Source organism: Papio anubis, chromosome 2, assembly GCF_008728515.1.
Source record: "Papio anubis isolate 15944 chromosome 2, Panubis1.0, whole genome shotgun sequence".
Taxonomy (NCBI): domain Eukaryota; kingdom Metazoa; phylum Chordata; class Mammalia; order Primates; family Cercopithecidae; genus Papio; species Papio anubis.
The window spans coordinates 57,271,093-57,298,162 of NC_044977.1; the positions used below are offsets into that span (position 1 = coordinate 57,271,093).

General features: G+C 39.0%; 1 protein-coding gene and 1 long non-coding RNA gene across 16 annotated transcripts in view; one reads left to right on the forward strand and one right to left on the reverse strand.

Annotated features, from left to right (window-relative positions):
- Window positions 1–27,070, reverse strand: part of GRM7 (glutamate metabotropic receptor 7) — an 888,361-nt gene that overhangs the window by 249,750 nt on the left and 611,541 nt on the right. The window lies entirely within an intron of this gene.
- LOC116273480 overlaps window positions 1–27,070 on the forward strand; it is a 39,388-nt gene that overhangs the window by 905 nt on the left and 11,413 nt on the right. The window lies entirely within an intron of this gene.

Consider the following 27,070-nt stretch of genomic DNA (forward strand, 5'->3'; position numbering starts at 1 on the left):
TCGAGTCTTATAATATCTGTAGCAACTTTTGGTAGTTTTGAAATTTTTCAAAACTTTTTTAACAGTACTTTTTAAAACATAAACAAAAATAGATCATCTAATAGATCCTCGTGTATAAGACATTCAACTTCCACAATGAATAACAGTACTTTTTAAAAAATTTATATATATACATATTTTTATTATACTTTAAGTTCTAGGGTACATGTGCACAACGTGCAGGTTTGTTACATATGTATACATGTGCCATGTTGGTGTGCTGCACCCATCAACTCATCATTTACATCAGTTATAACTCCCAATGCCATCATTTACATCAGTTATAACTCCCTCCCCCCTCCCTACAATAGGCCCCAGTGTGTGATGTTCCCCTTCCCATGTCCAAGTGATCTCATTGTTCAATTCCCACCTATGAGTGAGAACATGCAGTGTTTGGCTTTCTGTTCTTGCGATAGTTTGCTGAGAATGATGGTTTCCAGCTGCACCCATGTCCCTACAAAGGACACAAACTCATCCTTTTTTATGGCTGCATAGTATTCCATGGTATATATGTGCCACATTTTCTTAATCCAGTCTGTCACTGATGGACATTTGGGTTGATTCCAAGTCTTTGCTATTGTGAATAGTGCTGCAATAAACATACTTGTGCATGTGTCTTTATAGCAGCATGATTTATAATCCTTTGGGTATATACCCAGTAATGCGATGACTGGGTCATATGGTATTTCTAGTTCTAGTTCCTTGAGGAATCACCATACTGTTTTCCACAATGGTTGAACTACTTTACAATCCCACCAACAGTGTAAAAGTGTTCCTGTTTCTCCACATCCTCTCCAGCACCTGTTGCTTCCTGACTTTTTAATGACTGCCATTCTAACTGGTGTGAGATGGTATCTCATTGTGGTTTTGATTTGCATTTCTCTGATGGCCAGTGATGATGAGCATTTTTTCATGTGTCTGTTGGCTGTATGAATGTCTTCTTTTGAGAAATGTCTCCTCATATCCTTTGCCGACTTTTTGATGGGGTTGTTTTTTCTCGTAAATTTGTTTGAGTTCTTTGCAGGTTCTGGATATTAGACCTTTGTCAGATGAGTAGATTGCAAAAATTTTCTCCCATTCTGTAGGTTGCCTGTTCACTCTGATGGTAGTTTCTTTTGCTGTGCAGAAGCTCTTTAGTTTAATTAGATCCCATTTGTCGATTTTGGCTTTTGTTGCCGTTGCTTTTGGTGTTTTAGACATGAAGTCCTTACCCATGCCTTTGTCCTGAATGGTACTACCTAGGTTTTCTTCTAGGGTTTTTATGGTATTAGGTCTAACATTTAAGTCTCTAGAGTCCACATTGCCAAGACAATCATAAGTCAAAAGAACAAAGCTGGAGGCATCACACTACCTGACTTCAAACTATACTACAAGGCTACAGTAACCAAAACAGCATGGTACTGGTACCAAAACAGAGATATAGACCAATGGAACAGAACAGAGCCCTCAGAAATAATACCACACATCTACAGCCATCTGATCTTTGACAAACCTGAGAAAAACAAGAAATAGGGAAAGCATTCCCTATTTAATAAACGGTGCTGGGAAAATTGGCTAGCCATGAGCAGAAAGCTGAAACTGGGTCCTTTCCTTACTCCTTATATGATTAATAGCACTTTTTGAACGATTTCTTTTATATTGAGGGGCACTAGGGGGATACCATTTTCCCCACTTGAATCACAATAAATATGCTACCACAAGTGATATTTCAACATTATAGTTTCAGGCTAACACAAGTGCAATCATTTACTCAAAAAGTCAGTTTCCAGTTACAGAATATCACATGGAGAACATTTGAATTGCATCCCGTTCTGGATGAATCTGAAATGGTGCTTTGCTTATGTATGCCCCGGGGGAGGTTTAAAGGAGAATAACGTGTGCCTCTTCAGTTCATATATTTCAGACTGTTCTTGTGTGTAGCTTGTATTTTGCCCTAAAGCCTATACATTTTGTGCTATAACTTTATTTTTAAATGAAGTTTAAGTGCAAGATGGCTATGTTACCCCAAAGGTAAAAAAACACTGGAAAATAAAATGGTTCAGAAAAAAGAAACAGAATCAATTTGTATTATATTATATTTTATGTATAACTTTTGTAAACTAAATTCCAATTGGCAGTTTATCAGTTATATAAACTTGGTTTTTAAAATTCAGTTGATATCATTTTCTGTTATAATTGTATAAGTGTTTGAGAATTTTTAGTTAGGATGGATTTCAGCAATTTTTGTCAGACTTTCATCTGTTAATATTATAGGGTATATACATATTTTAATTAATAATATACAGTATTGAGTGTTATGCTCCATTTACTATTATATGGTATATATAATAAATTAATGAATCAGTTATATGTCATATATTTATTATTTATAATATGCTATTTTGTGCTGCCTGTGTTTTGTCCTGAAGGTTGTATATTCTTTGCTATAACTTTAAGTAAAGCTTAAATTTAAGAAAGCTATGACCTAAATATATTCATACTATATATTATAATATCTAATAAATTAATCCACTTATAATATTGCATTGTAGGCAGTATTATGCATACACATGAAATTATGATTCATGCTACTGTGCATCCATATCTTCTACTTAAACAATCTGACTAAATCACAGGAACATTACACAGCAAGCTACATAGTCACCTGAAGCACCAGCCTTACAGATAGATGTCATGTCCATCATGGCTTTAAAATGCAGGGTGAAAGAACCAGTGTTTTGAAATTGACAGTTTTGAAACTGGGTCCAAATCCTAACACTGTCTCCTATTAGCTGGTCAGCACTTGAGTGTGATTTAAATTAGTTTTCATAGCTACACTTGTAAAATGGGAATAACAACATGTGTATCCCAAGGATACTGTGGATACTAAATTAGATGATGTAAAGTGGTTTCAACATATGGTGGTATCTGTGGAGGGGGAGGAAACGGAAGGAGAAGATAGGGATAACATTTTCTAGTTCATAACCAATTTTTTTTAAATGAAAAAGAACAGAAAATACTTTTCTTCTGATGTGTGTATTAGGGTCGTGTTGTAAAATATATTTCTTATGGTGAACCACAGTCAGATACCTTTTTAAAAATATATATCCATGGAGGCACTTTAATACTCTGAGGATGGTAGATGTATCTCCGTCACAGAGTGGTTAGTAAACGAATTTAACCAGTTAAAGTATTCAAAGCAACACCTGCACAGGGCAGACAACCAAAAAGAGTGAAGTAAGTATTACTACTTGTTGTGGACACTGTTGGTATTAATGACATCTATCACCCTGTCACCATCTATGTAAAAAGTGTCATTTGATACACACTCTATGTAGTAGATGCCTTCTTCCAAAAATAAATAAATAAATAAATACCTTTCTAGATCAGAGGTTTCCAGAATGTGGAACAAGAGCATGTGGAAAAAGTGAGGAAGAGCATCTGAAATAAGACAACCAACTTTTTATCTGGCCAAGAACACTGTTTTAGTCTGCTTAATGTTGTAATAACAGAATATCTGAGGCTGGGTAATTCATAAAGAAAAGAGATAATTTCTGTCATGATTCTGGAAGTAACACACCAGCACCAGATTGCCTGTTGGCGGGGGCCTCATGCTGCGTTACAATATCATGGAGAAGCGGAAGGTGAAGCAGGAATGTGTAAAGAGAGCAAGTATGAGGGCCAGCCTCAATTTTCTCTGCAGAAATGAATTCAGTCCTATAAAAGTGAGGACTCGCTCACTCCTGTGAGACTGTTAATCCCTTCATGAGAGTAGATCCCTCATGACTCAAACATCTTTTAAAGGTACCACCTCTCAACACTGTCACATTGGGGAGCAAACTTTAGCATGAGTTTTGATGAAGACAAACCATATCCAAACCACTGCATTCTGCCCCTTGCCCTCCACTGTGAGGAAATTCATTCTTCTCATAGTGCAAAATACAGTTATTCCATCTTAATAGTCCCCAAAGTCTTAACATGGTCTAGCATCAACCCAAAGTGTCCAAAGTCCAGGTGTGGGCCTGTGAAATAAAAAATAAAGTATCTAATTCCAAAATATGATAATGAGACAGGCATAGGGTAAATATTCCCATTTCAAAAGGGAAAGATAGGAATAAAGAAAGGAGCAACTAGAACAAAGTAAGTCCGAAACCCAGCAGGGCAAACATTAGCTCTTAAAGCTCCAGAATAATCTTTCACTCTATGTGCCACCTTCTGGACACATTGCTACAAGTGTGGACCCCCTAGGAATCAGACAGTTCCTCCCCTGTGGCTTTGCTGGGTGCAGCCCACATGGCTGCTCTCAAAGGTTAGGATTGTACACTGGAGCCTGTAGTTTTTCTCAGACTAGTATTACAGGCTGTTAAGAGCTCTACAACTCTGGGGTAGTGAGGGTGCCTCTGGCTCCAGCCTCACATATCCACTCAGTATTGCTTTAGTGAAGGCTCTCTGGGGTGGCTCTGCCCCAGCCACAAGTCTCTGCCTGGGCCCCCAGTCTTCTGGATACATCCTTTGAAATTTGGATGGAAGTGCTATGCCTCTACTTCTCTTGCATTCTGCACATGTGCAGAGTTAGCACCAGTTGGTAGCTAATGGCAACAAGGCCTACACTTGTGCCCTCTGGAGCAGTGGCCTGAGTCACACCTGTGACCACTTGAGCCAAGACTGAAGTGTCTTGGATGTGAGTTGGATATGAGGAGCAGCAACTAGAGGTAGCCCTGGGTAACAAATTCATGGAGAATATTCCAAACCTGTCCTCTGAAACCATTTTGTTCTCCTAGGTCTCTGGGGCTTTTCCCCATTGTACTGATGCACAACACTTGAATCCCTTTTATCCATGTTAATATCTAGCAACTTGTTGGTGGGCCACACCCACCCTCAGCATTCTCTTCAGAACAAGCCTTTTTACTATTTACATGGTAACTGCAAATTTTCCAAATTTGCACATTCTGCTTTCCTTTTAATCATAAACTTTGTCTTTAAATTACTCTTTTGCTCCTGAATCTCAGTTTAAGCAGCCAAAAGTAACCACACAGTTCCTTCTATATTTTGCTTAGAAATCTCTTCCAGAAATCCTAATTCATCACTCTTACATTCTGCCTCCCGTAAAGCCCTAGGACAGGGAGACAATGGTGTCAAGTTACTTACAAGTGTATTTTACTTCAAATCCCAATAACATACTCCTTATTTTTATCTGAGACTTCATCAGAATGGCCTTCTCTGTCTATATTTCTATCTACATTTCAGTCACCACAACTTAACTAATCTCTAAGAAATTCCAAACTTTCCCTAGTATTCTCATCTTCTATGTCCTCACAAGAATCCAGGCTTTTTCTAGTCTGCTCCTTCAAACTCTTTAAATGTCTGCCAGTTACCCAGTTCCAGAGCTACTTCTACATTTTCAGGTATAGCAACAACTCCACTTCCCAGCATCCATTTTCCATCTTAGTGTGTTTGGTGTTGCTGTAGTAGAATACCCGGGGCTGTGTAAGTTATTTTTAAAAACAGCCTTATTTGTCTCATGATCCTGGTGGCTGGGAAGTCCAAGAAGCATGATGCCAACATCTGCTCTGCTTCTGGGGAGGGTCTTGTGCTGTGTCAACATGGCAAAGAAGTGAAAGAAGCAGGCGTGTGCAAAGAGACCAAAGTTGTGAGGCAGCCTTGCTGTATAGCACCCCACTTTTCTGGCAAATCATCCAGTCCAGCAAAGAAAAAACTCATTCACTCTCCCAGTGACTGCATTAATCCCTTCATAAAGGAGGACCCTTTATAACCCAATTGCCTTTCAATGGTATCATCTCCCAACACTGCCACATTGGGGACCAAGCCTCAACACAAGTTTTGCTGAGGACAAGTCATATTCAAATCATAGCAGAGATAGAAACAAATAAAAAAAAGTCTTCCTACCCTTTATCACTATCATCACCATTATTATTACCATCATTTCTTGGGAAGCATAGACACTTAAATACAAATAAAACAAGGGCAAATAGAAGGAACCAAAAAAGTATGAAAACTCATGATATTTTACTTGTTCTTTTCTATTTTTAGAGCAAAATGAAATATATTCTAAGATCAGAGTCAGTTCAAGAAGCAGTATTTAAAATCCATATTTTATCTCATCCTTTGACTCTTTGCAGAACTTTAAAGTTTATCTCAACTACTATAAGATGTGGTGCCTATTTCTGGAGGATTTTATCACATTTACCATATTTGTTTATATATGTGCCCTTACACATTCATTTATGTCTTAATATGTTAAAGGCACCTTAAGTTATAGCTTCTGTCAGCTATTTTTTAATTGCTGGGGAAAAATTCAGTATTTAAGTGCTTCAACTTTTCAGCTTAACTCTTACATGTGAACAGAGTTTGTGAACATGAGTTAATAATCCGTGCCATTAACTGCCATGCAGTGGCATCAGTGATTCTCTTGGTTTGCTCCAAAAGACAAGCAATATAAATGTTTTCTATGGTCTCTGTAAAAGCAAAAATTAAGACAGCAGAAAGGCCCTCTGAGAAAACAAGGGCTACTGCCATATCTATTGGAAGAATCAGAAATTCCTGAACTTCCTTAAGTACCTTCTGACATTTTGGGAGGATCTGATGTTTATCTTGCCTTTGAGCTTGAATTTAAATCTTCTGTGTTTAAATTTCTTGAAATTATTTTTTCCAATTTATTTGAAAGGGAAAAGGTATGTATAACATGAATGACAGAGTAAAGCTATTATAAACAGATCTATCTCCGAGAAACTCAGGGACTTGTGGTATTAGAACTGATGAGGTCCCTTAACCTATTTACACTGCATACTTCTCCAACTTGATGACTCTGTTACATATGGCCAGGTATTTTCAGTACATGAGTCAAGAAACTCCTTAAGGAACATTTCACTGATAAGGTCCAATTCTCCTGAGAGTATATGAATTAAAGACAGTTAACTTAAATGAAGGCATATTAGTTATTGGCTGCTGTGTAACAAATTACCCCAACAACTTAGTGACTCAAACCAACAAGCACTTATCTTCTCTCATTTTCTGTAGATTAAAAATCTGGACACATCTTAGTTGGGTTCTCTGGTTCAGAGTCCCTTTTACAGCTATAGTCAAGGTGTCAGTGAGGTCTAAGTTTCATTTCATGGAACAAATGGGGAAAAATTCACTTGCAAGCTCACCGTGTGGTTGTTGGCAGGATATAGTTTCCCACGTCTATTGGAATAAGTGCCTCAGTTTCTTGCCATGTGGGTCTCTCCATAGGGCAATTCACAATCTGGCAGCTAACTTCTTTCAAAGCAAGCAAGAAACAGTTTAAGAGAAAACACCAAAGACAGACACCACAGTCTTTTTGTAACCTAATTTCAGAAAGGAACATCCTACCACCTTTGTCTATTTCATTTGTTAAGAATGAGTCACTAGCTTTGGCAGACACACAAAAAGAAGGGAATGCACATGGGCATGGATCCCAGCAGGTAAGAGCACTCAACACCATTTTAGAGGCTAAATCAGAAAAGGAATTTAATGAGGAAATTATACACACATACTAATACCAGGCATATTTTATTTTCTGTTTTATTTACTCTTGCGTTCCAGTTCTAAGAACTGTGCCTGGCACATAACTGAATAAAGGAATGCATGGAGGATGTACCAAGCCATATCCCCTATCTAGCCTCCCTTTCTTTGATTATCTTTATAGTCAGGGATTTGAAGTGATGTAATTTCTACTCCATGGTTCTTACAGCTCTGAGCATTGGAAGAAACATACTCTCACACTTTATGGGTATTGACACATATTCTACTCACAGTATTGATATTATCCAGTATAAATTAATCCCCACAGTATGAAGGAATGAATTTTTAGAAGATAGCCACAATGGAACCTTGGAAATAAGAAAATATTACTACTGGCACAAGTGAACAATTAGAAGTGGCAGAGTCTCCACTTCTCTCATTTCTTCTCTAGCCTCATTGAAGAGTATATTCTGTCCAACAAGACCGGACAAAGCCTATCAGAAAACAAACCCATCTATGTATCAGAAATGGGAAATACAGATTGCTCCACTCTTGTTAAATGCACCTTACCATACGTCTTTATTTAATATTTACAGATTGTTTCCTTAGGAGGTGCTTTCTCAGTTGTGACAACTATTCAAAACTATTCTGGAAATAAACCAATTATAGAATCAGATCTTTGAATCTTTGCATCAAAAAGTGTGAAGCCAAATGTTTTTTTTTTTTTTAACAAAAGTATATTCAATTATATTAATCTCACTAAAATATTAATAGCACTTACAATAGTAACACATTAAGCACACTTTTTTCTTTTAATATGATAAATCACGTAGAGTGTGTTTTCTCTTTAGTTGACAATTTTTAATGTCCATTTTGCATGTTTTATAATATTCCGAAATAATATAGTATTCCATATATAATATATAATAAGATATATAACATATATACATAGATATAGACACATAAGCATATCTATCTATATCTATCTCTCATCTGGAATAATAAAACTAACTGGCCTAACTTGCAGTTGCTTTTACCCCTACAGCTCAACCTCCATCCTCAAACCACAGATTTAACTGAGATCATATTGCTTCCCTAATTACAACCATTACATGGCTTTCTAGTGTACTTTTAAGAAAACGCAAACTCTTCTCCAGGCCCAAGACAGACCGGCCTTTGTCTGTCTCTGAATTTGTGACCTGTCCTCCTACCTCCTATTCACCTTCTACTGTCAATCACATTGGCTTCTTTCACTTCCACTTCCCAGGACATGCCAGGCCCCGAGGGCTCTGCTCCTCTGTTGTTTTCTGTTCCTTCCAACAAGTCCATTCTGTCCCCAGATCAATATTGCTTCTTGTTACCCACATGTCAACTCAACTGTCATGTTCATAAAGAAGCCTGGCCTTCCAATCCAAAGTATCCTTTGGTAACACATCACCTTATTTTATTTTCCTCATAGCAGCTATGGCTATCTCTTTATTTATTTGTTAGTTTATCACTGTTTTGTACACTCAAATATTATCCTCCATATGATCAGAAACCTTCTCCCTCATGTCCAAGGTTGCATCATCAGTATTTAAAATATGACTTGGCATAGAGTAGTTATTCAATTAATGTCCGTTGGGTGAATGGATGACTCATTGGATATGCTGAAAAGAGACTCATTCTTTACCTCTTGTTGCTTCTTTCCTTATTTGCAAAATGAGAATTCCAGAAAAACATACTGCTTAGAATTGTTAGGAATATTGAACAAGATGATATAAGTAATTTTAAATAGTAGGAAAATAAATGTTAGCACTTTCTTTTCTCTCCCCAAGGAATGTGGAATTTATTTAATGTCACTTATTTTAAAATTCACCAAATGACGCAACACAGCACATGAATCCTCAGAATCAGACGAACCCCATCCTCGGTCTTTAGAACACTTCTGAAAGATACTTGCTTAACTTCACACTAGTAAAGGCAGTTCATTCTCTCACTTTTCCTACTTAAAATTTTTCTTAAAAAACCTTTATCTCTAGATCAACTTTCTTCCAGGAAAGAACAGTCATCCACATTTGCTCTAGAGGGTCTTTCACAGTTGGGCTCAGAGCTGGCCTATACATAGCATTGCCTCCTTTATATCTTCTAGCCTCTCATACCACTGGCTTTGCCACAATCCGGGGGTGCTTTATAACTCCCTCTCTAAGGACATGCCCCCTGGCATGGTCTCCCTTCAAAAATATCTCTCACATTGACTTGCTATGAACCTCCCCTAGGTCCACCAGAGTTAAATTACTGGTACCTTAATGGGACATGGTTACCTACATATCAATTTTTCCTACTATCTACAGCTACACTGAGGTAGGTACCTTTCTTCAGGTTATGTGAGTTTATTTGGAAGCAATCAAGTGGCAGATTCTTTGTCTAGAGTAGGGTTAGTGTCTATGGGATTGAGATACATGTAATCAAACTTACAGGGTTTATAGAATCTGACTTGCCTATCATGGTGTGAAATATTCATTTCTTGTTGTTTGTTTTTGTTTTTGTTTTTTTTTGAGATGGAGTCTTGCTCTATTGCCCAGGCTGGAGTACAGTGGTGCAATCTTGGCTCACTGCAACCTCCGCCTCCCGAGTTCATGCCATTCTCCTGCCTCAGCCTCCCAAGTAGCTGAGATTACAGGTGCCCACCATCATGCCTGGCTGATTTTTTGTATTTTTAATAGAGATGGGGTTTCACCGTGTTAGCCAGGATGGTCTCGATCTCCTGACCTCGTGATCCACTTCCCAAAATGCTGGGATTACAGGCGTGAGTCACTGCGCCTGGCCAGAATAGTCATTTCTAATTAGCAAAATGCTTTGACCTCTGAAGTGCATTTGCACTTTCTATGCTTTCTGCAGCGCACAGCAGGACAGTATGCCTTGTTGAGGATAGATGCCCAGCTACAGTGAGAACATCTCCTCCATGTTCACTAAGAACTTTCCATAGGCATTGTGTACATTTAATATCCACATTAATAGGCAAGAGTTCTTTTCCTTTCCTGAGACAGGATTCTTCCCCCAAATTATCATAAAATGTACTGAGGGCTTGGCCACACATAGCAATAAGAGTTATCATTAATCCTTAAAACAATCCTTAGCCGGGCGCGGTGGCTCAAGCCTGTAATCCCAGCACTTTGGGAGGCCGAGGCGGGTGGATCACGAGGTCAGGAGATCGAGACCATCCTGGCTGACATGGTGAAACCCCGTCTCTACTAAAAATACAAAAAACTAGCCGGGCGTGGTGGCGGGCGCCTGTAGTCCCAGCTACTCGGAGGCTGAGGCAGGAGAATGGCGTGAACCTGGGAGGCGGAGCTTGCAGTGAGCCGAGATCGCGCCACTGCACTCCAGCCTGGGTGACACAGCGCGAGACTCCGTCTCAAAAAAAAAAAAAAAAAAAAAATCCCTAAATTAATCCTTAAAACAATCCTGCCAGCTAGGTCTTATTTCTCCTTTCTCAACAGAGGAAACTGAGGCCCAGAGAGGCCACATAATTTGCTCAAGGTCTAATAGTCATTGTTTGACAAATCTGGAATTCAACTCAAGCTTATCTTACTTGCTGCCTACCATTTGCTTCAGATTAAAGGATGCATTGAACTTGCTTTGAGAATTACAGATGCTGATATATAAAGACTTCGTTGGCCAGGTGCAGTGTTTCATGCATATAATCCCAGCCCTTTGGGAGGCTGAGGCAGGACCTCAGGAGTTCAAGAGCCCACTTGAGCCCAGGAGTTCAAGACTAGCCTAGGCAACATAGGGAGATACTGTCTCTACAAAAAATTAAAAAATCAGGCATGGTGGCACATGCCTGTAGTCCCAGCTACTTAAGGGGTTGAGGCAGGAGGATCACTTCAGCCTGGGAGATTGAAGCTGCAATGAGCTGTGACTATACCACTGCATTCCAGCCTGGGTAATAGAGCAAGATCCCATCTCAAAAAAGAAACAAACATTAAAGACTTTGTATTTGCAATAAAATCTTGTAGCCCAATGGCCCTGCCCATGTTTGCCTACCCACTTGCATACTTTCATATTACTCTTCTCCAGGTAGTCATGTTGGACTCTAATATACTCCCATTTTTAAATGTCTCCTTTTAAATATATTTTGTTTTTCCATGGACAAACACTTATTTCATGATTATTAGCTGTGTGTAGCTTAATTCTCAAAGCATGGTCCACAACTCATCTGAACAAGGTTTCAACAGAATCAGAATTTTAGTGGTGATGCTAGGCTCTGGTAACTTCCATTTCAACACATATCCCAATGATCTGAATGTATAGCAAAGTTTGAAACCCATAGTTCGAGCCCTACATTAAACACTACCAATACCTACAATTCGAATCTGCAATAGTAATACTCAACAATTTCACTCTGGAATACTCAGGATGAATTACTACTCCCAAGTGCATGCAGAGATATAATATGTATAAATATTGTATACCATTTTGCTCATTTGCTTTTTATTTAATGCTGCAACACATTGGCGGGGTGAATATTATGGGACCGATTCCAGACTTTGATGGTAAATCTCAGAGTGCTTAAGTCGACTTTAACACAGTTCTAAACCCAAAGTCTCAATTTTATTCCAATTGCTTTGAGGCTAGTTTACATATAACTAACTTTCCCTTCTGTAAGTGGGGAGCTTGGTCCCTTCCTTTTTCTATATACCACTCCCCTTAAGACTTCTTTTTCCTAAGATGTTGCTCTAAATCTGCATTTCTACCAGCTAGAACCTGGAAAATACATTGCCGGAGAGAAGGAAGTCTCCAACTCCTCTATCTTGAGGGGCCTGGCTGAGTTGTGTATGCTTATTTCTCATTTTTGCCACCTAGGTAGATAATTGTGAGCATCTTTCTTGTCTGGTTAGACTCTGTGATGGATGGGACCGTCTCTCCCACTTCTGCGTCTCTCAACAGCTCTGAGAACAAAGCAGTGCACACAGGAGATCTTCACTAACTGTTCTTGACTAATGACTGCATCTGTGTCTGACAAGTGCGGTATCCATTGTGCACTAAAAATGAATGAGTTGATTTAAATTAAGAAAAGTGTCAGGTTGTTCCTGGGGTCATATAAGTTGCCACAGTAGCAGGGTAAAAACAAGAGTTAGAGTTAGTTAACTTTTATGTGAATTTAAAAATATTTCCAGCATTTTTTTTTTTTTTTTTTCTGTTACAGATGGAGAGTCAGCATACATGTCAGTTATGACTGTGAACTACAGAGCTAGACAACCTGGGTTTATTCACCACTCCACTTATTTATTGCCTATAAACCTTGACCAATAGCATAGTTGGGGGCCTCAGGTTTATCATCTGTAAAATGGGAATAACAACAGCACCTACTAATAAGTGAACTGTGAGAGTGACCTAATAAGTAAGCTGTGAGATAGCGTAGTGACTGGCATATAGTGGGTGATTTAAAAGTTAACTTTTTTCATTTATTGTTCATCAATATATATTTAGAAGGCCCTATAGGTTAGACATTAAGCTAGCTCCTTTGCATAGATTAACACAGAAACTTTGGGAGGGAGGTATCTGTAGCAGGTGCTGTCATCTGGCAGGCATTTTCCGTACAGGTCAACATACTCAGCATACTTGCTACCGTGGCACACTCTTTGCCTCTCTGCTTGAGAGTGGTCTCTGGCTATTGTTAGGTATAAGTGGTGGGAGATAACCTCCAAGGAGTATCCGTCAAACAGTGAGGCATGAGAGTTGTAGATAAGTACCCCAGCTTCCTCACCACCATTTTGAGGTTTTTCTAGCCATTCCCTGTAAGTCACCAGTGAGATGTAGCTTGAGGCGCACAGAGTGATAGCCTCCTCATCCCCACACTCTGTCCTGGCCTTCCTTGCCTGACTTGCCTACTCCCTTACATGTTTGGCAGGACTATCTCCCAAATTCTTGCCTTGGAATCTTCTTTTGGGGAAAAGCAGACTAGGACAGTATAAATGTCCCCACTTTACATATGGGTACACTGAGGTCCAGAAACTTCCAAGCTGGACTTCTGAGGCCACACTCTTTCCATCTCTGTACTTTAATTGTCTTCTGGTTCTCAGCTTGTACTCTTGAGTACTATAAAGTCATGTTTAGAGTGCTCTGGGGACACTGCATAGAAACCAATTGAGAATTAGGGAAGGTTTTATGGAGTGAGAAAACAAAAGCTAACCCGTCAAAGATGTGCAGGTGACTGCATGCCTGCGGGGAGATGGGCCAAGACAGGAATAGTAACTAGTCATGTACACAAGAACGACCTTTGGGTACTAAAATGCCATCACACTAGTTGATAAGTAGGACTTCTCATCCCTCTCCAGTGTTCCCTACTGTTCTACATTCCCAAAATTTCCCAGGGGTGCCCATGGCCTGCCCATGATCCAGTAACTTATGTGTTAATAAGATAGGAGGCTTCAGGACCCTATTTCAGCAAGAGGTGTTGACTATACTCATTGATTGCTCCCCAGATCTGACTGATTATTAAATATTTGAAATGTAATGCTCTTGGCAAAAAGAAAGAGGACTAGCAAAAATATTTGCTGATTAAATTCCATGCTTTTTTCTCCCCCCTTTCTTTGCAAAATGCCCCAGTCATCTCTCAGCTGAAAAATAAATGTCTACTTGATATGTGGGCCAATATAAATTTTTAATGGCATAAGCAATTACCCAGTGAGGACCTTGCCATATCACAAGAAGTGTTAAAACAGAGCCCAGTGCTTAGTGAGAAAGACTTCCACCTAAGATGGCAGAAACATATGGTTTTTCAACAGGTCAGTGGGTCCCCAGATTTCCCTCCAGTTGGCATGAGAAAGCCTAAGCCTGTAAATTCATGGTTCCTGAGATGTGCTGTCAGCGTGAGGTTCAATGAGCAGAAGAAAGAAAAATCCCTATAAGGAAGGCACAGTCACCACAGAGAATCAAGGACAGCCAAGTTCATGTTTCAAGCTGGGAGACAGAAGGGTCATTATTAGAGCTTTCAAAAGCACCTCTGGTAGAAATTTAAAAAAAACCCACTCACATTAATAAAGTTATCTTATTGAACTTGCTCTTCAGGAAGGGCAGGAACATTGGATCATGACAAAGGACAAAGACAGTGCCACTTATAACTGGTCCTTATAACATGCCAATTTCAAAGGGTCTTTGATACCGTGCTTTAGAACAGAAATTGACATGGACCAAGGTATGCTGAATACATTTGTGTGTGATTTTACTTTTTAACTGGAGATGCAGGCTTCGCAAGGAGAGAGGGAAATTAGCAATCCCATGAGAAATGGCTAAAAGAAAGGGTACAGAAACATTCAAATGATATTTCAAAAGACATTTCAAAAAGAAACCTATGGTGATGTTTCTTTGTGTTGATGACAGCAAAGAGAAACAAGGGAATAAAGACATACATCTCAGAAACAATCAAAGTGAGATGTAGCCCCAAAGTCTGGTACTTGGTGGAGGCCTCACTCTTGAAGGTCACCTCACACAGCTAAATCTGTTACCTCTGGTCACATACTCATGAATGTCTTTTTGAAAACAATTATCTTGGGTAGTAATTGATCTTTACCTATTCATTCTGGAAGCCAGTTTGCATCAGGGTTGAAGAGCTAAGATTTCTTAAGTATACACCAGAGTTGGGAAGGGTGAGAGAGGTGTGGTTAGTGCTTCCTTAGTATCTGTCTAAAGAAGACTTTAGACAGGATTGAGCTTTCGTAAGATATAGTAAGATTTAGTAAGACTTTGGTAAGATTTAGCTGTGAGGTCCTGATGAATGAATGCACCCTAGGCAGCTGAGTATCTTGCTCTTTTGAGTGCATTTGAAAAAAATTTCCACCAGAGACGCTTTTGAAATCTCCAATAATGTCTCTTTCTTTCTAAATTGTAGTTGCAGAGCTCTCTGGAAAAGGAAAGTTAGTACCAAATAAGAGATTCAAGTTTTTACCACTTTACACTTTCATTTTCAAGCATCAGTTTGATGTCTAACACTTTGCTAGGCCCTGGAAGAGACAGTGCTCTGAAGCGCTTCATGGAAGTGGTTAAAAAATAATGTTGACCTAGCAAGATGGAAATTTCCACTTGGGGGTTAAGGAAGAGGCAATGCTTTATGTGAGTCTTCACAAGTAAGGTGAAATGTGTCCAGTGTCCAGTGTTCAGTTTGGTGGTGGAATATGGCATTTCAGACGGTGTGTACAAGACACAGAAATGTCAGAGAGAATGTGACAGATTCAGGACCGTCAGAGAGGTCTTTGAGACAGAAGAGTGGGTGTGAGTGGCAGAACAAGGGCAGAGAGGTATGAGAAGCAGGAGCTGGGAGTAACCATCTGATCCTGGAAGGAGGGAAAACTGGTGGGAAGTTTTGACATAGAAGAGTGACATGGTCTTATTTGTGTTTCAGAAAAAGTAGCAACAACAATAATAGTAGTCCTGGCAAATATTTATTGTACCAGCCACTGTCTTAGCCATTTTTCTTTTTTTAAAATTTTTCTTATTTTTTTGAGATAGAGTCTCACTCTGTCACCCAGGCTAGAGTGCAGTGGCGCGATCTCATATCACTGCAACCTCTGCCTCCTGGGTTCAAGTGATTCTCCTGCCTCAGCTTCCCAAGTAGCTGGGACTACAGGCGCGTGCCACCACACCAGCTAATTTTTTGTATTTTGAGTAGAGATGGGGTTTCATTGTGTTAGCCAGGATGGTGTCGATCTCCTGACCTTGTGATCCTCCCGCTTCAGCCTCCCAAAATGCTGGGATTACAGGTGTGAGCCATGGTGCTCAGCCCCCAGTCACTTTTCATGTCATTAACTCTCACAACAATCCTGTGGGTTAGTTCGCAATATTAGTCCCATTTTGCAGATAGGGGAATGAGGCATGGAGAAGGGAAGCAAGTTAAGTGGTAGAACCAATAGGCAGTGAAACACAGGATTTAAACCCAGGCAGCCTGCCTCCACAGCCCATGCTTTGTAATACCCCCATATCACCTCTTGTGAAATAAGTGTCAGTCCACACCTGTGAATACTGATCTACTAATTCCTCTCCATTTCTCAGAAAGTAAAATGTAGGCAAAGAAAGCAGATTTGACTCGGGACATTTTCACAGAGGGATCAATAGTATTGTCTGTTTTAAAATAATCCTGCCAGCCCCATAGTAGCTCCAGATGGTTTAAAAACCAATTCAAATATAGAGCAGAGACCAGTGAAAGAAGGCATTTCAACAGGGTGCCTAAATCTTGAATACTCCATGATAGAAATGCCCACAATACTGGATATGCCTAATAAGATGCTTGACAGTGAAATTCTCAAGGCATCCAGAAAATCTTCAATGGTTTTGCCATAATGTTGTCAGGTAATGACTATAAAGCAAATCAGTTAGTCTTCTGCTCAAGCCTCCTTTCATTATAGACAATCACCTCAAGTGGTGATGACAGTCATTTGTGTAACAATAACAGTGATGAGAAAGTGAAGAGCTATGAATTGCACCCCTTCTTCCCAGACTCCTGACATTGTAATCTGCCATCCTTGATTGAATCCTGTAAACTGGCACTAACAGCCAAGGTGATCTATACTGTTAATGAAAAAAAAATTAACCATCAAGAAATATGCACACGAATCATGTAACCGACTCTTTACCAACATCAGTGATAACTTTTTACTGAAGCATAAATGATTTCAGGGCAATTTCCAAAAGCCACTTACCTTTCCAATGCATATCCATCAATGTGTTGAAGCTCGCTTTCAGAGTGTGATTTCAAATGGCAGGCATCAAGCTCCCTGCTAACATAAAGGTGCTGGTCTCCTATTCTGTCATTGTGAAGGCTCCCTTACAGTATCACCACACAATAAATCAAGAACACATTTGTTATTGATGAGAAACGTAGACTTCTTGGTATTTTCCCACCACATCCTTTCTGTCTTCATTGTTCTGAGCTTGTTACTTCTTTCTCATTGTCATCCTCAGGAAGACTTTCAAGTAGAGCAATTGAAAACAGGTCCCTACAACTGAATAGTTGTGTGTTTGTTGAGGAGTTTGTAAGGCATCCACACCTATTGGCCAAAGAGCTGTGTTTAAATGTGGGACTAACTTCAACATACAAGACCAAGTCACCACTTTGCATTTAACAGTTTACAAAATCATTCCTAAGTATTTGACTGGTTATCAGTTCTATCTCTGCCTGCTTTCCTGCAGGCATATAATTGTCTATACATCTTTTAAGGAGCAGCCCTTATTTCACTTACTCTGTAAAATCTTTCCAGATTCCCAATTGGTCCCTGCTCATGTCCCTAGAACACTGTAAATGTGACATCATAGCACTCAAAAGTATATGTGAACCCATTTTCCAAGCAGGACAGATATTACATCTTGGGATCCACAATCAGTTAAATGTAAGAGTTTAAGATTTAGCTTACAAAAACTCTGATACCACTTTTATGCTTAGCAAAGGGAAGTTAGCTGTACAGCTGTGCAAAGATTAGCTGGAACTTGTTTCCAGGGATGGGAGACTCATTTATGTATGTGCACAACTGAGGGATCAAGGGGGGCTTTTCTCATTTCAGTTGTTTTTGGTCGGGGGTTACTACTCTCAACTGTCGAATTTTTTTTGAGAAGTTATTTGTACACATGATGCTACCCTACCCAGGCATCATGGATTTAAACCCAGGCAGCCTGGGTTTCTTTCTACCATAAAATGGTAGAAAGAAAGGTGGGCTGATCAAACATTCCTAAGAATAGGAGGGTCTACTTGAGAGCACAGGGTATAGGGTAGGGGATTCCAGCTACAGTAATCAGAAAACTGAATTCTTTCAGACTAAAGCCCCCACTTAGGATATGAACACTGTAATTTCAACAGAAGAATGCTGATAGCACCAATTATGGAATTGTCTTGCTTAAGTAACAACAGTATATTAGGATGACATGCAGCTCAGTGGCCATGCTATTTTGGTTCTAAAAGTTATAGTACAAAAGATAGATAAATTTGACTTTTTATCATGGCCATAAGCGATGACACCAAACAGCCCCTCGTTAGGTGTCAGAGAACTCTGTAGAAGCTGACCCTGCACAGAGCTGATATCATAGATTAAAAGATTCTAACTTGGTCCTTATCCTCAGAACAAATCCCCTGCAATCACCCAGCTAACTAGGATCAAGGAAACTAAAACTGTCTGCACTCATAGGATTTTACTATTGCAAGAAATTCTTACCCAGGAAGATAAAGTTACAAATAGTTGTATGGTTTGTTGTTGAAACTTCCTGAAAATCCATCTATTTGAATAATCAGCCAGGAAAATAAGTTACCATAGGGATAAATAGTCTCTTTTCTGAAATACAGACCACACAACTGGGCCAAGCCCTCTAATCAAACAATGGTTTACTCAAAACGACTTGTTTCAAAATCCTCTTTGCTGTATTCACCAATACAAAACTATAAGATCACATGCTTTGCACAATTCTGATCAAGATTCCCTCACTGAAAGAAGTGCCTTAATTTAAATCCCCAAATCTTAAAAAATATCTGTCCTTGATCTCCCTTTTCTGAGATGTTACAAAAACTCTGTCAAGGTGGTTTTCTCTCTCTCTCTCTCTCTTTTGTTTTTAAGAGACAGGGTCTTGCTCTGTTACGTAGGTTGGAGTGCAGCAGTGCAGTCATAGTTCATTGCTTTCTTGAACTCCTGGGCTCAAATAATCCTCCTGCCTCAGCCTCCGGAGTAGCTAGGACTACAAACATGTGCCATCACACCCGTCTATATTTTTAGTTTTTAAAATTTTTGTATGGATGGGGTCTTGCTTTGTTGTTCAGGCTGGTCTCGTACTCCTGGCCTCAAGTGATCTTCCTGTCTTGGCCTCCCAAAGTCCTAGGATTACAGGTGTGAGCCACTTCCCTGGGCCTAGTGGTCTCTTTTATTGAAGTAAGCAATAAATGTGACTTTGTTTTATCAATAGGATATTTTGGTAGCTTTCTCAGGGAGTCAGTAATTGAAACTCCACATCCCAAGCTATTAACTACTGTGTGTTACTGCTTCATTGCCTTTGCAGCCAGAGAATATGAGAGCTGGGTATATACTTAGAAATGGAACTGCTAACTCATATGGTCACTTTATGTTTACCTTTTTGAGAAAACGGTCTGCATGTATGCTTTGTCATTGAAAGAGATCTAATGCAACAAAAATAAAATATTGAGAAATCTAGGGACTAAAACAGAAATAAAAGATCTTAACTGGGGGCAGGGCGATTGAAAAACATTAGTTGGCATGACTAAGTTATTATTCTACTTTAAATGGAAGAAGGAAATGAGTTAACATTAAGGTGGGATCAGGAAGAGAGATGAGTGAGGAGTGTTACACTGTCTTCCTGATTTTGACCAGGTTTCTGGAAGTGGTGACTTTGTTGCCTCATGTCTCACTCCCCTGTTGGGAGTTCTACTCTGTTTCAGTGGATGGGGCTATGCCATCTGCAGGGACCCTGAAAAACAGCTGGAGTCAACAGTCCTCTCTCCTTGAGCTCATCTAACTCGCCTATGATGTTGGCATCACTTACCCTTCCTATTAATCTTCAATCTTGCCCTGCTACTTAAGGGGGTTCTATATGTTTATCATTGAATCTAGGGTTCTTTCCAAGCTTCCCAGAAATGTGAGTGACACATTTATCAAACAGACTAGCTCAATTACAGATCAAAAGTGTTTAAGTATAAAAGCTTCATAACATTTCTATTTACACAATTATGTGAACTCTCTTAGTCCGTTTTATGTTTCTATACAGGAATACCTGAGACTGAGTAATTTATAAAGAAGAAAGATTTGGCTCATGATTCTGATATATGGAAAAAATCAAGATTGGGATGTGGCAAGAGCCTCAGGCTGCTTCCACTAATGGCAGAAGGTGAAGAGAAGCCAGTGTGTGCGGAGATCACACAGTGAGAGAGGAAGCAAGAGAGAGGGAGAGGGGAGGGAGGTGTTAGGCTTTTTAACACCCAGCTCTTTTGGGAACTAACAGAGTAAAAACTCACTCACCTCCGAGGTAGGGCATGAATCTATTCATGAGGGGTTTGCACCCATGACTCAAAGACCTCACCTTTAGGTCCCTCTCCCAAGACCACCACACAGGGAATTAAATAGCAACATGAGGTTTAGAGGGGGCAAGCATTCAAACTACAGCACTCTCCATTTAAGAATAATGGGAATTTAATATGGATGTTACAGACTTCCCAGAAAAACAAAGTTATTAAGTACAGTAAAGAACTATGGTAGGCAAAATAATCCATTCCTCTCAACTCCCCACAAAGATGTCTATGTTCTAATCTTTGGAACCTGTAAATATGTTACATTACATGGCAAAAAGGACTTTGCAGTTGGAATATGGTTACCTATCTTAAAGTAGAGAGATTAATTTGAATTATCTGGGTGGACCCAATACAATCAAATGGGCCTTTCAAAGTGGAAGAGGAAGACAGGAGAATCAATGAAAGAAATGCATTGACAGAAAAAGAGGCAGAAGAGACTGGATGCTCAGAGAAACCTGACCTGCCATTGCCAGCTTTGAGGATAGAGAAAAGGGGTCACAAGTCAAGGTGCCAGAAGCTGGGGTCCACCCACTACTGCCAGCAGAGAAACAGGGACCTCAGTCCTGAAACCAAAAGGGACTAAATTTTTCCAACAACCTGAATGAGCAGAAATAGATTCTTCCTAAGAAAAGGGAAACAAAGAAAGAAGCATAGCCCTGGTTCTGCCTTGATATTAGTCCTGTGAGACCTATGTTGGACTTCTAAAGAACTATGAAATAATAAACGTGTACCATTTTAAACCACTAAGTTGGTGGTAATTTTTTGTACAGCAGCAATAAAAAACTAATACAAGAAACACGACCACAAATCTCATATGCATTCTTGCATCAGGGAAGTTTTCACTATTCATTTTCAAAGTGTTCTTATGAGGTGCGTATTTTGCTTGATTTGACTTTATTTTATTTTACTTTCTTTAAATACAAAAGGGAATTGTCGTTCAGGAATGTTAAATGATTTCCTCAAGCAACAAGCAGAAAAGGCAGGACTCAAACGGGGGCCTTCTGATGATGCCTCATTTTATGAGAGTTTCTCCCAGGTGGAGGGAAGCACTTTAAATCTACTTCCTGTATTTTCATTTGGACATAACCAGGTCGTTCTAGAATTTTTTGGCTTCCCAAAGCAAAAAAGTGAGGCAGACCATACATTTGTTGACTTTCTTTCCTTTCATAATTTTGGGTTGGTGATAACGAGTTGAGTCCCTGTTATAAGAGTCTAGCTCTCTAAACTCATTCATCTTGTTGTATTTCTTTTTTCATACATATTTTGCCTGAGCCCAAAACGCAGATAGTAATGGCGTTCGACAATTTCCACAGAGAATCTGGAGTCTATTAATAAACAAAAAGTGATTTGCTTGAATGCCTAGAATGCAAACAAGAATTTATGGGGGTTTAGGCTCTCTAATGTACGTGTTTGTGGAACCATACTGAAAATTATAAATATTATTAATCTTCCAGACATTCATAGAAAGAACACAGTTATACACCATTGATTCCTAGGAGAGATGCTGACAAAAGAAGGAGTATCTGTTTCTTTCATTTCCAATATGTTTCTGAATACACACAAATACATGTTTCCAAACAAAAGCATTTTCTTTACTAAGGCAGTCCTCTCTTTCAGACTGCATTTGTCAACCCTTTTAAGAAAGTACTATTACATATTATGGAATGTTTTTGGATATTAACAGTATTGATATATTATTGATTTTTAGAAACCAATTTCCAGAGACTATCAATAAAAAGTTAAGCATACATTCAAACTAATTTCTGAATTAGTGAAAATAAGTTAGAATCTACTCTAAGTCTAGATTAGGTGAATGAAATAAAATGCTAGTGGAAGTTAGGGGGATTATGTAAGAGAGTGGAGTGGTAGGAGGCCGGGGGTCTGTTGTAATGTAGAGAGCACACACCTTGTACCAAGTGGAAAGCTGTTCCTTTGATTTAGCCAGCTTTTGTTGCATGAGAAGTAAGGGCACATCACTGCCAGATCCGATCTTTTAAAAAGAAGTCAAAAACATTCTTATGTCATTTCCTGACACTTAAAATATTGGCAAGTAATTAATTTTTGAACCACACCTGCTGTCTGTAATCAATTTGGGGTCTCTCATCTCAAGTAAACTGACAAATGGGAAGCAGTACTTAATTTTGACTTATAAATCAAAATAACAGTACTATTTTTGATTTATAAATATATTTTATAAAATATCACAGATTCAGAGATGCTGACAAATAAAAATAATTCTTGTTACTGTGGTGTCAGGTTAAATGCTATCTTTTCAGAGAGACCTTCCTTGTCCTGGTTCACAGATATGATCAGTATCAGGCAGAGCATGATTAAGTGACCAAATCCTAAATCCTTTCCTGTTTTGATGCTTCCTGTAATGTAGCATTAAAGTGTAGAGAAGCAAGTGGCAGATGCAACCAGCTTCAATGGTTTGATGATTAGTTAACTTTAGCAAAACAAATGGCCAATGACTCCTCAACTTGATTCCTCAAGAGCAGCAATTTCACCTCATGCCCTCAAATAGCCACTGATAGGTGTCTAAAAACAAACAAACAAAAATCAATTGGAATAAAACAAAAACTAATTCTTCTATCTCTTTCCCTCCTTTTCTTCTGAATGGCTTTAAAATTTAAAACCAAAATTGTTCATCTTTGCACTTGGAACAAGCTTACAGAGCACTTAGGGAACCCTTGAGGAACCTATTTGGTAAACCAAGTTCTCAAATGAATCCCTGAATCATGTAGAATTGCTGACTTGGGTAGAAGTCTGGTTGAATCCTCTGATCCATTCATCCAATAGGCACTGGGATGCTAAGTCAACAATGACCTAGTCCTTGTCATTAAGTAATTTGTATAATTCAACTGTTTGTCTGTTTATCTAGTTATCCATTTAATATTTAACAAGCCGTTTCTATATGCTCAGCACTATGCTTGGTGCTGGGGGATACAGAAAAATAACCCAGCTAAATGCTAGTAATTGATGTTTTGAGCAATTATGGATCATGTGTATTAGCCTGTTTTCACACTGCTATAAAGAAATACCTGACACTGGGTAATTTATAAGGGAAAGAGGCTTAATGGACTCACAGTTCCACATGGCTAGAGATGCCTCAGAAAATTTACAGTCATGAAAGGGTAGCAAGGACCTTCTTTGCATGGTGGCAGGAGAGAGAAGTGAAAGCAGCGGAAATGCCAGACACATATAAAACCATCAGATCTCATGAAAACTGACTGCCATGAGAACAGCATGTGGGAAACCACCCCAATGACCCAGTCACCTCCCTCCCTCAACATGTGGGTATTACAGGTCCCTCCCTCATGAGATTTGAGTGGGGACACAGGCAAACCATATCATCATGTGACAAACTAAGGACGTGGAATTATTGTTATTTTTGTTGCTATTGTGGCTAACATTTGTTGAACATTTACCACGTGCCAGGCACTGTTTTTAGCATGTTACATATATTTTTTATTACATGTAATGCTGACCATAACTCAGTGAAATAGGTACTACCATAAGCCTGCTTTACAGCCAGTAATGGTGGAACTGAGACTCAGATCCATTTAATCAGTTCAGCTTTAAAGCCTATTGTCCTAATTACTAACAATAGAACTATAAATTACAAGAAAAGAGCTGTTAATTATGATGGGCAAAAAGGTGGTTCCATAAAAGAAGACTTCAAATTGAAGCTGAGGAAGTGCTAGATTTTGACACCTTACATATTTTTCTCTTTGTCAACATTGCCTTGATTACTGCTATTACATACCTCATGTAATACATTGTAAATTATGAGTACAGTAAGATTTTTACTGTTGCAATTATGAAACAATAGAGCAATTAGCAGTTTTATAGGCAGGTGCGGGTATAAGTCCATATTGATTTGGAAATATTTAATTGTATTAAACAGATTTCAGCAATCAACTGTTTGTCTTATGTCCTAAGTGTCTGTGACAGACAAAATTCTAGCGAGCGTGAAAGATTCAATATGGAACGAACATTACAACTTTTGAAATTAATTTTAATCACCTCAGTTTAATAAAAACTGAAACATTTCTGCTTAATAAGGGGTGGCAGATAGTTTTTTTTTTTTTCTCTTTTCCATCCCAGGCACACTAAAACAAAAAACAATTCTATTTTATTTTTTCCATTTTTCATTACTATGGTAAATCAGATTGTAAACAAAGAGTATCTCACATAAATTGTCTTAATTTATTGATAACTAAACAATCCAGAGAACATTATGAATGGCTTCTGGTAAGGATTTCCTAGGGCACAAACAATACGACCTAGATCTAGTTTTTGTTTTCAAGTTTCGACTTCTCTTCCCTGAAGTTCCTACATGGCGGTCTCAAAATGGCTCCTCAGGAGCCATTTTGCCTCCAAGAAGAGCATGTTGGTGTCTCAGATTGGCCAGCAGACATCCAGTGATGTCTTGATTAGAGAGACGTAGTATGGGTGCCCATCCCCATCACTATGGCCACAGTGATTGGCTTAGACTGAATTAGTTGATTCCCCTGGACTTGGGAAACACCCAGGGCAAACCACAGGGCTGAAAAGAGAAACTTGGGGCCAGGTGCAGTGGCTCACGCCTGTAATCACAGCACTTTGGGAGGCCAAGGAGGACTGATCACGAGGTCAGGAGATCAAGACCATCCTGCCTAACACCGTGAAACCCCATCTCTACTAAAAATACAAAAATTTAGCTGGGTGTAGCGGCATGCGCCTGTAGTCCCAGATAATCAGGAGGCTGAGGCAGGAGGGAGGTGGAGGTTGCAGTGAGCCAATATCGCACCACTGCACTCCAGCCCAGGTGACAGAGAGAAACTTGGGTGCTCTTCTCAGAAGGAGGAAGAGTGGCTGCAGATAATGTCCATCATTTTAAAAAGTACATGTTCATTATATGTGATTTTATATATTTCTGTTAATATATAAACAAAAAATATATTAACAAAAACTAACAAATGCCTACTGTGTGCTAGGTACTGTGTTTACAGGCACCCAAGCATGACTAAAACATGAATTCTACCTTCAAGGAGCTTTTAGTCTCTAGGCATGAAGTGTAAGTTCGACAGAGAAAACAAAATCACCAGAAAAAGTTAAGAAACCCCATATACCTCAGAAGATCAGAAGGTTGGTCTATCTTAACAAATGGCAGAAAATTGAGGTTTGTAGAACTTCAGTTATCCAGAAAAGAGGAAGTAGCATTCATTCAGTCTTCTATTTAAGAGTATATGCAGTTCACTGCAGGAAGCTACTATTAAGAATAGTTCCTTTCTACAAATGTTTTAACATTTTGGTATATTAGACAATTTTAGTTATTTGGAAAATTAAGATTTTTAACATATCTGACCTTCCTAATTTCAGATAAATAAAAGACAACAAAGTAACCATCATGGTTTCTATCACACATAATATATTTTACTTACAACATAAATTTAGAATTTTTCTAAGCATCCACATTCCATTTCTTGCCTTTTTTTCAGAAATATTTCCCTACCCTAATTTTTAAATATTACTGCATTATTTATTATAAAGCATTTTTTTTTTCTACTTCATCTGAGGAACTACTACTTAACCTTCTAAAGATCCAGTTCAAACATAACTTTGTGGTGGGTGTCTCTAAACCAGTGCCTGTCTGTAGCCCTAAAATGCCATATTATCTACTACAGAGTCCTTACCCTAGACTGTGAACTTGGAGTGCATGGATCTGTCCCTTATTTATTCTAACATCTCCATGAGCTATCATCTCTCCTGACACACTGCAGATAAGCAATCACGTCTGTTGCATTGTCCCTTCTTCTTTCCCCCATGAAGAGTATTTTATACAATCTCTAGAGAGTAGAATACAAACTTAAGAAATTAAATTAGGGTTGTTTCTACAGAGGTTACAATCAGAAGAGTGAATGGTTTTGTTGGTTATGATTCCCTTCCACAGAATTCTTGTTCAGCAGAAATATCCTGGTGGCTAACCATGCATTCATCTCTTGGGCCACAAAGGAGACAGAGTATAGTGAGGGTACATGAGACATTTTACAGCACACAGCACACTGCTAAGCACTTAAATTCCAGAAATTGCATACGGAACAGCAGAGCAGTCTGATCTACAGAGCTGAGATTCTAAGAACCTAAAACTCTGATTTCTTGGCTCAGAAATTCATTTGCAATTACTGACCACAGAGAAAGCCGCCCTTGAAAATTTCATTTGCTTGGGATGATGAAACTGAGAATTGAAAAAGTACCCATGAATCTTTGTGAGGAGACATACACTTTTTACTTGAAATACTTTATTTTGTTCTGTTGACTAGAGGAAAGCAAACCTACAAAACTGTTTGCCCAAATTCCACTCTCACAGAATCTTTAATAGAATAATTACAGAAAAAGGAACATCAAGGGCAGGATGATGTCGGAGAGGAACCAACCATTGGATACGACAACTGGGCTGTGATTCTGGGTCCCCAGGTGAGAGGGGTAGGACGCCCTCTGGGTACTCTACTTAACTTTTATTTTATT